This window comes from Triturus cristatus, chromosome 8 (assembly GCF_964204655.1).
Source record: "Triturus cristatus chromosome 8, aTriCri1.1, whole genome shotgun sequence".
Taxonomy (NCBI): domain Eukaryota; kingdom Metazoa; phylum Chordata; class Amphibia; order Caudata; family Salamandridae; genus Triturus; species Triturus cristatus.
In genome coordinates this window covers 1,382,091,905-1,382,104,487 of record NC_140591.1, presented here as the reverse complement: position 1 = coordinate 1,382,104,487, position 12,583 = coordinate 1,382,091,905, and positions in this window count along the sequence as shown.

Sequence of the window (12,583 nt, the reverse complement as noted above, 5' to 3'; positions counted from 1 at the left end):
CGCGGGGTCTGGGAAATTCTGACCCATGCCTGTTCAAGCACGCCAGGCCGGAGAAGATCCTCCAAGCCCGCGCGTCCCAAGACACGCAGCGCCACCTGGACGGCCTCCGCTTCTGGCGCCGACATTAGGCATTGGTGAGTCACTTTTACCTAACGGGTAATACTGACTGCAAGCCCCAAAATAAACCCGACCTATTGTCCGACTGGTAGCTGGAAAAAACCCTTGGGCCTACACTATCACCCCTACCCCAATCCAATTAATTCTCAATGACCCTCACCGATGGTGCTGGATGCATGGAGGGGGAAGAGCCTTCCTCTCCTGCACCCTTATACCCCTCCCCAACTCCACCCCTTGACCCTAAAACTTGTCCTTCCTGCTCGAAAACCCTGGGGGAAGACTGGTCTGCGCCCTTACTTACCCTGGGGGCCATCATTGTAAGGGAAAACATACCAATTGAGATGAGCATTCAAATAAAAATGAAGACATGGGCCGAGTATTTTAGGGCAGAATGGCAGAATTAAGTGTATAGTGGCGGCTGCTATTATTGCTTAGTGGTGAGGTGGGGGGTGGTCTGTGGAGGAAAACAATCAAAACTACACAAATAAGTGAAAGAATTACAATTGCACTTACCTGTCGCTCCGACAGCCGCCGCTTTGCTTCTCTCCTTTGATCCTGAACTCCCAGATGTCAATCCTAGCACTTCTCTCATGCTGCGAGTACTATTCCCTGCATGAGAGAAGTGCTGGGATTGGTCTGAACGGCTTTGTTTGCCTGATCAGTCAGTGCCTGGGAGCCTGTGGTGTTTCTTCTGCCCCGCTGTGCAACACATCTGGGTTGGAGAAGCCTAAGTGGCATGTCTGTTTGGCCGGCCTAAAAGGTCCGGCCAAGCAGACAAGCACTTAAAAGTGCCCACCACTCCTCCCCCTGCAATGCAGGCTGTCACACAGAGTTACCTGGCCCCACCCCTCTGAAGACTTTCGTCTCCCTGTCAGACAGGGAAAAATAAAATGATAATCATTTTATTTTTCCTCTTTTAGCAGGAGTGCTGCTCCTCTCTCCTCTGTCATTACAGAGGAGCCGCCCCAGGTAGTGTGCTACCGTGGCATTTACCTCAATGCCACACACGCACCCACACATTCGAAAGAGGAGGATTAGCCGAGGAGTTCCCTGCAGCTGTGTGACCACTAACTTGGTTGGTGCACAGGATGCCACACATACGTCCCAGGTGCCAGTGTCTGGTGCTTGAGCTAAAACAAAACAAAGACTCAATCTATAAGGAGCCGGAAGTAGAAGCCCTGTCTCTCATAAAGAGAATAGCAAAAAACAACCAATTAGTCTGACTTATAACTGAAAGTGGCTCTTCAGTCACTGGCGACTTTAGTCATTCAGTGACTCACCTACATGCGCTCTGTCACTGTTTTTTGGGCTCATGCACCTAGTCACCGACTTAACCATCCACAATAAAACTCACATAACTTCAACAAGCATAAGCAAAATAATTGAACAGTATAAATATAGTAAAATTATTACATTTTTCCACATAAACATGACGGGCATATACTTAAAGAAACAAGCATTGGCAAAGCCAATAGGTCTCGGCAATGCAAGAGCTATTGGTGCTGTCAATGTCTTTTAGCCATGTTTTATAGCAGTACGGCACTATGACATAGTTTGAGTAAAAAGATTAAAAAGTACCAGTGTGAGAAATTGTTGAAACGCTATGTGAACAGAAGCAAACAAGAGAAAATTGGGTGTACATGGTAATGCCATTGTACAGTTTCCTAGTGGTGGTGATGTTGCATGTTGGAGCTGTAGTGTTTCAGAGCACATTTCTCATGCTAATCTAGGTGTACGCTACTGTACAGAACTTCATTTCTCATAGTGCCCGAAGCTGCCTGGAGTGTGGGCTCTGTTGCCATAGTAACAACAGAAAACAGTTTTTCACAAATTAAAAGGTTATTAGTATTACAGTATGGAGGCACTACCTAGAGAGAATGTTGACTGTGTGGTAACGTAATCTACAGCACTGAAATCGTACGTTGTATTACAATACATACTTAATATAATACAGTATATGCATACGTAACGGTGTTTAAAATATATTTGGTGAAAGCAAATAAACGGTTATATGAATGAAGTGCCCCAAAAATCAAAAGTTGCAAGAATACTTTAGTATGTGCAAGCTTTATGTAAAGGCCAGTGTAAAGTATTCATTTTGTATTTGCAATGGAAAGCATCCACCGTGCTAATATGGCTATTCAATTTGTGCCCGGATGACCGCTACCTGCTTGTGATGGCTACCAATCGTCTACAATGATTGGAATCTTGTCAGCGAGATGCCATTTTTGGAAATTGTACTTTGGTTTCTGGTAACTACAATAGGTGACAGAGAAAGAAAGCCATGATCAGTGCCTTTAGAGAAATGCTCTAGAGTGCATTCTTTAAAAAATATTTTTTTATCAGCGCTGCAGATGGAAATGAACAGCAATGTTTGCAACTGACTGCGAAAGCATCAATAAGGTCAAAAACTAAATCGAACTAATGAACATTTATTGTTGTTGGGTCAATTTCTTCTTTGCTAACAATGAAACTGCTTCCACGAATAAACCCGAGAATTGTGTACGTTAAAAAACCAGTTTGTGACTATTTCTTACTGTCTTAATAGAAGAAGGATCTTGTATCCAAAGCTCTACATCAGGAATGCGACGCCCGTCTTTGGGAGACCAAATTTTCACAAGTGTACGTTATAAAACAATGAAGAAAGAACAGTTCTTTCTTTCATAACATTGACAATAAACTAAAGTAAACTGTTTTGCTTATTATTCATATACAATTAACTTTGTATGTACTGAATATCTAATTTTGTATTGTAACTGGAAATATAATAAACACACAGATGCTGATTCACAAATGTATTTCCTTTTTCTCAATATAGGGTTTACTGTATTCTTCAGCTATAAAGCAAGTGGAGTTAGCGACGAAATGCCTCGATGGCTTCTATATCAGTCGCATCAATGTGGATGTGGCATAACGGCTAAATCGTCTGATTTTGAAACTGGGAAACGGGGTTCCAGTCTCAGAAGGAGGCTTAATACCCTGTTATTCTGGAAAAATTACTTTTGGCCTGATTTAAATCTTGGCAGATGGGATATTCCGTCCGCCAAAATAGCAATCCCATAGGATAAAATGGGACTTCTAATTCGGCAGACTGGTTATCTGTCACCTTGTGATGGAGTAACCCGTCCCCGAGATCAAAATCGGGTCTTTAATCTCTCCATGCCTAAAACAAAAATGTGTCCATCAGTAATACAACTGGTGCTCAGCTAAAGCACTCTGATACCTTTGGGTTGAGTTTGTGCTATATAAAACTGAGATGAAAAGTTTGATATGTCAGAGCTCAGAGCATGTGAAAACATGAGCGCTCGTGTGAAGTGCTCAAAACAATGAAAAAAGTATTTCCTAAAACAGTTCCTAAAATGGGAGCAGTGGATGGATGGTAGTAAGTGGTCCATGCTCTTGGCGAGGGCTAAACACAGGAAGAGACATGACACATGCATGCAATCGACAAATGGGAGAAAGAATATGAGAGGCATGATGGAGCCAGCAAATGGGAAGCCTATAAGCAGGTTGAAGCCAGCATAGTAAATAAACATATCTCTTCGGGACAGGGCATCCGCTGTCTAAGCCAAAACCTAAAAAGGAAAATTAAGCATGGCAGCATTCTTCCATCTTGCACTTGTTTTGTTATGTAAGCAGAGTGTGAATTTAATTCAAACTTTGAAAAAGAGGTCACTCAAAACCATTCAAAATTGGCATTTTTATGTATATGTGAGTGCATAGTTTTATTGAATGTTTTTCATTGCAAGAGCCTCGCAGGCAACCAAACCTTAAAAATTGTGATTACCTGACTCGTGTATGACTTTATATTCCAGTCTTTTCACTCAATAATTAGTATCGCCATGCTGTGGTGATATACCACTTGATCTTGAGCATTTATCCAACTAGTCTCCTGTTGTCTTAATATCCACTGACACGGAGAGAAAGCTTAAGGGCACTATGTGAGCATGGAAGAGGGAACCACCCCTTGATGAAGGGCCGGACTGGCCTGAAAGGCACTGAGGATATTTTGCAATTATCAACCCAGGCCTCGACCCCATTTTCTGTAGTTTTGCAAAATCATCAACATGTCTGTCTTCGAAGCAGTTGTTGTCTGCCCTTATTTTTTCAAGAACTGTGAAAGTGTCAAGTCATTTAGATATAGACATTAACAAAACACCTGATGTGACATTAGTCAGAAACAAGGGCCTTGCTTTATCAATTTTAAGGTCAAACAAAGAAGAATAGTAAAAATAATGTCATCTGAATTGCCGTTCTTTTATCTTATATTTTGCTAGAGGATAATTTTGCTCTTTCGTTTGTAGGGGTGCATTATAATCATGGGTAGTGCACACCCATATATAATCCTTTTTTGTGTTAACTTTTTTGCCATTAGATTGGGTACTGTAATATCGTGAAAATCAAAGTGTTAGGGGTATTTTAGTATTTTAGTGTAAACGTAAAAAGAGCAATGTCACGATTACGTGTGGCTAGATGAAAACCTTAATGTGTAGAATTGTACATGTAACTAACGAACATTTTCATGATTAGTGTACTTATGCACTGTATTGATTTAAGTGTGCTCAGTAATGATGTTCACTTATATGTGTGCTTTATGAAATCATATGCCATTTCTTATGTTGACCAATTTCTATAGGTCTGAATTGTATTTCTCCCTAGAAGCTCTCATATTAGATTCGCTAGTGAACTTCATGTGTATGCGGAATTTGTTCTTTCTCACGTTTCTGTTGCAGGTGGAGAATTTCATCATTGTTAGTTAGAATAATGGCTATGTTTTAGGAATTAGGCTTAGGGAGGAGAAGATACATTTATCAGCAATGCTGATAATGAAGGACTGTGTTATTTCTCTAAGAGAGCCTGGGAATCAATGTCATCGAGCCAGGGCATGGGAGCATCGCTGCAGTGTGGGAAGTTACCTACAAGGAGGTGCCTTGCTTGGATGGGGTTGCATCGCTGTAAATTCTGGAAACCACCTGAGGTTCTTGAATTGAAGTTAGGGAGAGAGTCTGGGAACTTCTGCCTTGCTTTGAGAGAAGAGAGCATCTTAGAACGAGCTCTGTAGCTTTAAGCTACCTGGCCCATTCAACGTCAACAGACTTCTTAGGAAGCCTTCACGAGCTGACACCTTTACCAAACTTGCCTGGGAAATGCTAATTAGGGATGTCACTTTAGTGGTAGTGTAGGGATAGACTAATGCTTTTCACCTACGAGCCTCCAATGAAGGGTAATTTGGACGTTGGAGCCATCATAATCTGTATCTTGATTCTGGACCGGGTTATTCTGTGTAAGCTGCATTGACTCAATTTCACTCTTAGGTTTGGCTTTGTATTAGTTCTGATGTATTTCTACACCCTCGTCTTGAGGTGTTTGTATGCTCAACTGTTCCTGGCTTTGCAATAAACTAACTAAACTTTTGATCGCGAATCAGTGATAATTCAGAGTCCTAGTTCATTGGGACAGTAATGATTGATTGGCTAACGATTTTCCTCCCCTCCACATTTCCATGCAGACAAAAAGAGACATTGGCCTAGGGTTCCTAAGTAAATCTAGAATGTGGAACCCGGTTCCTTCAGTTGGTAGCAGTGTAGGATGGTTGTCTCATGAAGTGAGGGGAGAATCTAGAAAACTCTAGAAAAGATTTAGACGCATAGAGCCCCAAAACAGAGCCCAATGATCTAGAGCAGAGAACGATATACTTTGGCGGAGACCGACGGATATTGACGGTGAAGCGAGCACAGCAGTGAACAGAGGAGGCAGTATCAATAGGGATGCGTTGTGTGCTAGATTGCGGTGATGATTTGATTGTGTGATGTTAAGATAATTTTGCTAAAGAGTGTTGGGGACGGGGGGACTTACAGAGGCTAATCCTGTTACGAGGGGAGTGAGACAGGGCTGTGTCTTGACCTGGCCCCCACCCTCATCTTATTGTATGTGAATGACTTAGTTCAACATTTACAAAATTGTACCCACTATTCGCCTAAGCTAGGAGGGGCCCGTATATGTGCATTAATGTTTGCAGACAATACGATTTTGTTGTCTCAGACTTCAAGAGGGCTAAAAAGATTTTTAGAACTTTTCAGTCACTACTGCAGATCAAAGGTTCTTGAAATAAATCCCAGTAAAACCAAATATATGGCTATTAGACCACATAAATGTTTTAAACATGAAATAGTGCTAGAGCATACACCATTAGAGCTTGTAACTAATTTTAATCACCATGGCATGACAATTAATTCGAAATTGTCATGGAAATCCCGTATAAATAAGGCCAAGATAGTCTTGCTCCAAAATTCTATGCCAGTTGTTAAAAAACATCAAGCTACTGAGACTAAGACTGATGTAGAGCCCAAACAGCAGCCCTTTGCATGAAGCAGCCCACATGAAAGTGTCAGAATTGCATTTTAGGATTGTTTATGTGCAGGAAGGGGCACATTCCTACACATAAACAATCCTCCCCTGCACTCAGAAACCCTTGCACTCTGGAGCAAGGGTGCCTGCGTTGGCTCGAAGTTGTTAAACTTACCGCCATCACAGGGTGAAACACAAGGCTGCACCACATTCTTGTAAATATGGTGCAGCCTTGCCTTTCTGAAGTAGCGGAGTGTGTCGTTAAACCAAGGAGGCTACCGACACGCTCCACCACTTCCTTCTACATATCCCCCTTTGTGTGAGTGGACTTGTTAAGATTGTGTGGTAAGCCTTGTGTACAGGGGTGGACTATATCGATTTAGGTGACCAGCGCTGGTTGAGGGACGCTGTGTGCGAATGTTCTTGGGCGATTGATATTTTAGAAAGGCAGACAATTACTTGTTTTGATGATTGCGTGAGTGAATGCGTATGGAGAGACTGTGAAGGAAGGTGAACCGCTGCGAGGAGGAAAGGGTGACAAGTGTGTCGCACTGCGATAGGTTGGTTCGTGTAACGCCCTCGCAGGGATTGGTTGGTAATCTTCGGGAAGTTAAAGCGATGAAATCTTGTTGAGTGAAGGTAAAATTCAATCTAAACATGCAATGCTTTAAAGTATTACGGGATCTCTGTAGAGGAGACAGAGGAGTGGTAACACAAGTGGGTGAGGAAGCACCACCCGAGGATACCCGGGCACATTACATGGCAACAGATGTAGGACTCCATACAACAGTTTTGCTTCAAAATAGGCATACAATCCTGGAAAATAGGAGAATTTGGTGCATGGGTGATTTGGCTGCATTCACAAATGATTATCCTCGGCCGAACGAAAAACCTGCTGAATGGTATTCGCAAGCTGATCGCTATGTAAAGATTTCAAAGGTGTTGTGGATTGATTTGAACACACTGTTTAAAATTGTGCTCCTTAGCAATGGTCTGCTTGTAAAATTGCTACTGGTTGGCCTTCTACTGAACCAGATAGGGATCCCATAACTCATGGTCCCTCACCTTTAGTCATGAAAAAATGTGAACAGGCAATTACATGGTTACAGTCTAGGATAGCTCCACAAGATATTGATTGGGTCAAGATAGATCGAAACACCCAAGAACCCAAGGAATCAGTACCTGTCTACTATGAACGGGTTTTGCAACCCTTCAAGCAGTAAAGTGGGTTAGATACTCTAGACCTTCAGAATATGGGACAGTTTGTTTCCAAATTTGTGTTAGGACTGAGGCCGGAGATTAGTGTCACTATTCAATTGCAGTTGATCTGCTGGCAAAACAAGTCCTTGGATGAGATCCTACAATATGCCAGATATTGTAGTGATGAAGTGGACTCCGAGCACAGGAGAATGAAAGAGAAGTTGATGCTGGTTCAGATGAGCAATGCAAACAGGGTAGAACAGGCGCGGACAAATTGGGGAACTTTAGGTTGGAATCTTGGGAATAACCAAGGAGGGATTCAGAATGCATCGAACAACACAGAATAGGGAAAGGGATTGATCCCAAGCCAGAGATCAACATAAGTACACTAAAGAATACCACCGCTTTTTATTATTGTCACAAAATCGGTCATTGGAAGTGTGAGTGTCAAGCAATTCCAGCCAATCAGTTACAGGAAGATGCGATTGTATCAGTACCTGATGTTATAAACACTGTGACAAGACCTAAATCCTTCAATGGGGGGGGGGTCCGAATCAGTTAGTGCAAGTACTTCAACCACAGAGAATCTCACAGAGTAATCTAGTGTATCACCAAATGCCCTTTAGGAAACTCTGGACGTATTCAATCTGGATCTGTCACAATGACTGTGCCTGAGGAAGACTGTACCCTTGGAGCTGTCTTAGAGGTCGACCAGAGTGGACTGTATGTGGAGGCAGATGTAGACGGTCATCCCATTACATTCTTGATTGATACTGGTGCTACCCGTTCTAAGGGAGTAGAACTGTAGACTAATGATGATGACATTGCATTCAAAATGGTGAACCAAAATCATTGTGTAGCCATTTTTCCCGTGCTAACAGTGGATGACATGCCAGGTGACCTGAGAGACACCATCTCTCCTGTGGTTTGGTATTTCACAGGAGAAGAAATAGGACTGATTCGAGGAGTCAAGCCAGTCCGCATACAGATCAAGCTAAATGCCGAATTTTCAAGAACACCCCAGTACAACCTGACCCCGGAAATGGTGGCAGGGAGTGCGCCTGTAATTGAGTCTATGATTACGCAGGGCATCTTGAAGGAAATAATAGGAAGTCCTCGCAATTCACCTATAATGGGATTGCAAAAACCGAGGGGCAAATACCGAATTGTCCACGATTTACGAAAGGTGAACTCTATTCTGATTCTGTATTGTCGTGTGGTACCCAATCCATCTGTGGTCTTATTCCAAAGTCCTTGTGAAGCTGAATTGTTTACCGTGATTGATTGGTGGCAAGCATTATTTTTAATACCCTTACATGAGGAAAGCCAATTTTTATCCGCTTTCCGGCTGGAGAACCATGTGTTAACATGGTGTCGTATGCCACAAGGGTATACTGAGAGTCCATCCATCTTTAACCAGATTCTGAAAAAAAACCTCGAGAGCTTGGTGCTGCCGCAAAGCTCAGTGCTTGTGCAGTATATCGATGACCTCCTAATTGCTTCAGAGACCGAGGAGACTTTAGTACTCTGCCTGAGGTCCGGTATTTGGGTCATTGCATTGAGAAAGGCAAGAGAAAGGTGTCACATGACCGCATCAAGGTGATTATGAAAATGAATTTGCCTACTACTCAAAAGGAATTCAAGATGTTTCTGGGAATTGTTGGCTATTGCTGACAGTGCATCCGATACTTCGCATTGAAGGCAAAGCCCTTACAGAGACTGACTTAAGAGGTGAGCGATCCGGTACCATGGGATAACAACTGCTTGATCACCTTATTGGAGCTAAGAGAAAGCCTGTGTTGTGCTCCAGCTCTAGGAATGCCCGATTATAACAAAGCATTTTCATTATTCTGCTGTGAAAGGGAGGGTTGCACTCTATCTGCGCTCACCCAGATACATGGGGGTGTCCGTAGACTAGTGGCCTACTTCTCAGCTACATTAGATCCTGTAGCTTTAGCGTTGCCCGTGTGTCTCAAGTCGGTTGCTGCAACCAGTGTAAGCATTGAAAGATAGGAAAGTATTGTGATGGGTCAGCCTCTTACTGTTTATGTTCCACATTCAGTTAAGCTCCTTATGATGAGAATCAAAACACAGCATCTGACTAACAATAGGCTCACCCGATATGAACAGATTCTTCTGACATCTGAAAACGTCATATTGAAGAGATGATCCGTACTAAATCCTGCTACTTTAATGCCTGTTCCAAATGTTGAGGGGGAAGATTGTGAGGACCATGACTGTCTGGATGTGACTGAACTTTGTACCAAACCGAGACTCAACATTGTTGATGAACCACTACCTGAATCAGACCAAGTCCTTTTTGTTGATGGTTCATGCTTAAGAGACAATGAGGGTTCTTTGAGAGCAGCTTTTGCTATTTGCAGCATTTCTGGAGTTGTGGAAGCTGCTTCTTTACAGGAAGTATGCTCTGCACAAGGGGCAGAGATCATTGCATTGACACATGCATGCCTTGTTTCTGATCAAATCCGAGTCACCATTTATACCGAAAGCCAGTACGGTTTCTGTGTGGCTCATGACTTCGGATAGCTATGGTCACAGAGGGGGTTCTTAACGTCATCAGGATCTGCCATAAGGAATGGAGACTATGTGAAACAACTGCTGGAAGCCTTACAATGACCAAAGGAAGTGGCAGTCGTGAAATGTGCTGCCCATGGGAAGGGAGAGGATTTTGTGACGGTCAAGAACAGGTACGCAGACGAAGTTGCCCGCTTCTGTGTCATTCATGTTTGCATTTTTAATGGGGACTATTCAGGCGAGAGCACAGAGAGAAATGAGCTCAGCATGATGTTAGCCATAGCGGATTCCTGGGATGAGGTCAGACATCTGCACGGAGAAGTGTCGGACCAAGAAGAAGCTGGTTGGGTTAAAGCAGGTTGTGAAAAGAGAGATGATGGTATTTGGATCTCAACTGACAGGAAAGCTGTGTTATCAGATTGTTTACTGAGTCCTTTTAGACCCCACAACCAAAACTATTGAGAGAGTAGTTTTGGACCATCTACAAGACTGGATAAATAAAAATAGTATACTCTCTCCAAGTCAGTAGGGGTTCAGAAAAGGGCTTGGGACTATTGAACAGTGCCTCAACTTCCATCTCATTGTGGCAAAATATGAATATGCCAAGGGAGTCTCTACCCATTTGGCGTTTATGGATTTGTCAAGCGCTTTTGATTATGTATCTAGATCAAAGCTGTGGTCTATTATAGAGAGTATGGGTGTTGATAGGGGGTTGGTTTCATTTCTAAGACTCTTACACCACGACCTCAGAGCAACTATAAGATATGGGTACGCTGGCATAGAGCATTTCAACGTCGACCATGGGGTGCACCAGGGATGCGTCCTTGTCCCAATCCTTTTTCTTCTCTAAACAAATGATTTGGAGAGAGCATTGGTATCTGTTGGGGCAGACGTTTTTTATGTGGAGAAAAAGGATGCGCCCGTGCTTTTATACGCTGGTGATGTGGTCCTCCTGGCAAGGACGGCCAACTGCCTCAAGAGTCTTATATTTAGTTATGTTAGATTTATGAGAGATTTGGACTTGGAGACAAACCTCAAGAAAACAGGTACTGTGGTATGTGGCCCTAGAAACACAAACACCTGCACCTTAAAAATGTATGGCAAAAAATAAGACAGGGTAACTTCTTTTTCCTACTTGGGTTTGGAGTTCGATGATGGATGCACTTGGACAACTTGTACTAAAAATAGGATATCTCATTGTACTCAGGCAGTAGGCACTACCTCTTCGCTTGCCATGTCTATTGGAAAAAAAACTATTGCTCCGATCCTAGATATATATATAACCAGAAATGCCTGCCAATTTTAACATATGGAATGGTTATTTGGGGATGCAGTGATGTTCATGCTATGCAGACGGAGATGAATACATTCTGTCACCAGCTACTGGCATTCCTCCCTTAACCCCGCATTTCTCCCTGTACCGGGAGCTAGGTATGGCGTATGTTCAAGATACCGTTAATGCTGCCCCTTTGTTTCTCTGGTGCTCAATTTGGTTTAATAAAGAAGCTGAACTTAATTGGGCCATCATTAGAGATTGTTTACCCTGCGCCCACTGACTGGCCATTCCATGGCTAAAATATATATAAGACTGTTTTCTATCTCTTGGTTGTGCACATCTGTTTGAACACCCCAAGTCCATCCTAAAAAAGGATACATATTGCATCCAGGATAGTTTCCGTAAGCATAGACGGGCAACTAGGGAACTAACGGAAGTGTCCAAACCTTTAGTTAGAGATTACTGTATTAGTCAAACTGTGCCATCGATCGATCCTTATTTATTGTACGTGACAAACGTGCATGAAAGAACTCTATTGGCAAGATTTAGGTTAGGTTCCTTTTGTTGGCTAATATGTTTTCCCATTGGCCAGAACTCCTCAGCGTCAATTGGTACCTGTCCATGAGATGAGCAATCTAGCCAAACCTGTTTATATTTTATATAGTTCTGTCCATTTATTTGCCATCTACAAGGAGGTTTTTATTACCTTTGTTACGCAGATACAAATTTTCTAAGTGCAAACCGCCCTATTTTTCTTATTGCAACTTAATGACTGTAACATATGTCACTCAGTTGCTAGTTTTTTTAAGTGCATTTTAGCCCAAAGAAGGAGTATGCGGTTCGGCTAAAAATTTCCATATAGCTTTTTTCTATTAAGAACTGCAGGTTTCACACTGCAAAATGAATACTGATTTTTGAATTTTTAACTTATCCATTATGCTCCCATACCCAATTTGAAGTTCTTGTAACCAAGATTTAAGTATTGTCATTTTACCAAATGTAAGCTAACAAAAGATTTTTTTAACTGTTGATGCTTTTAATATGTTTGTTTTATACTGTATGAACTTTTGTGTGTATGTATCTTTTATGATCTGCCTTTGGAAGATC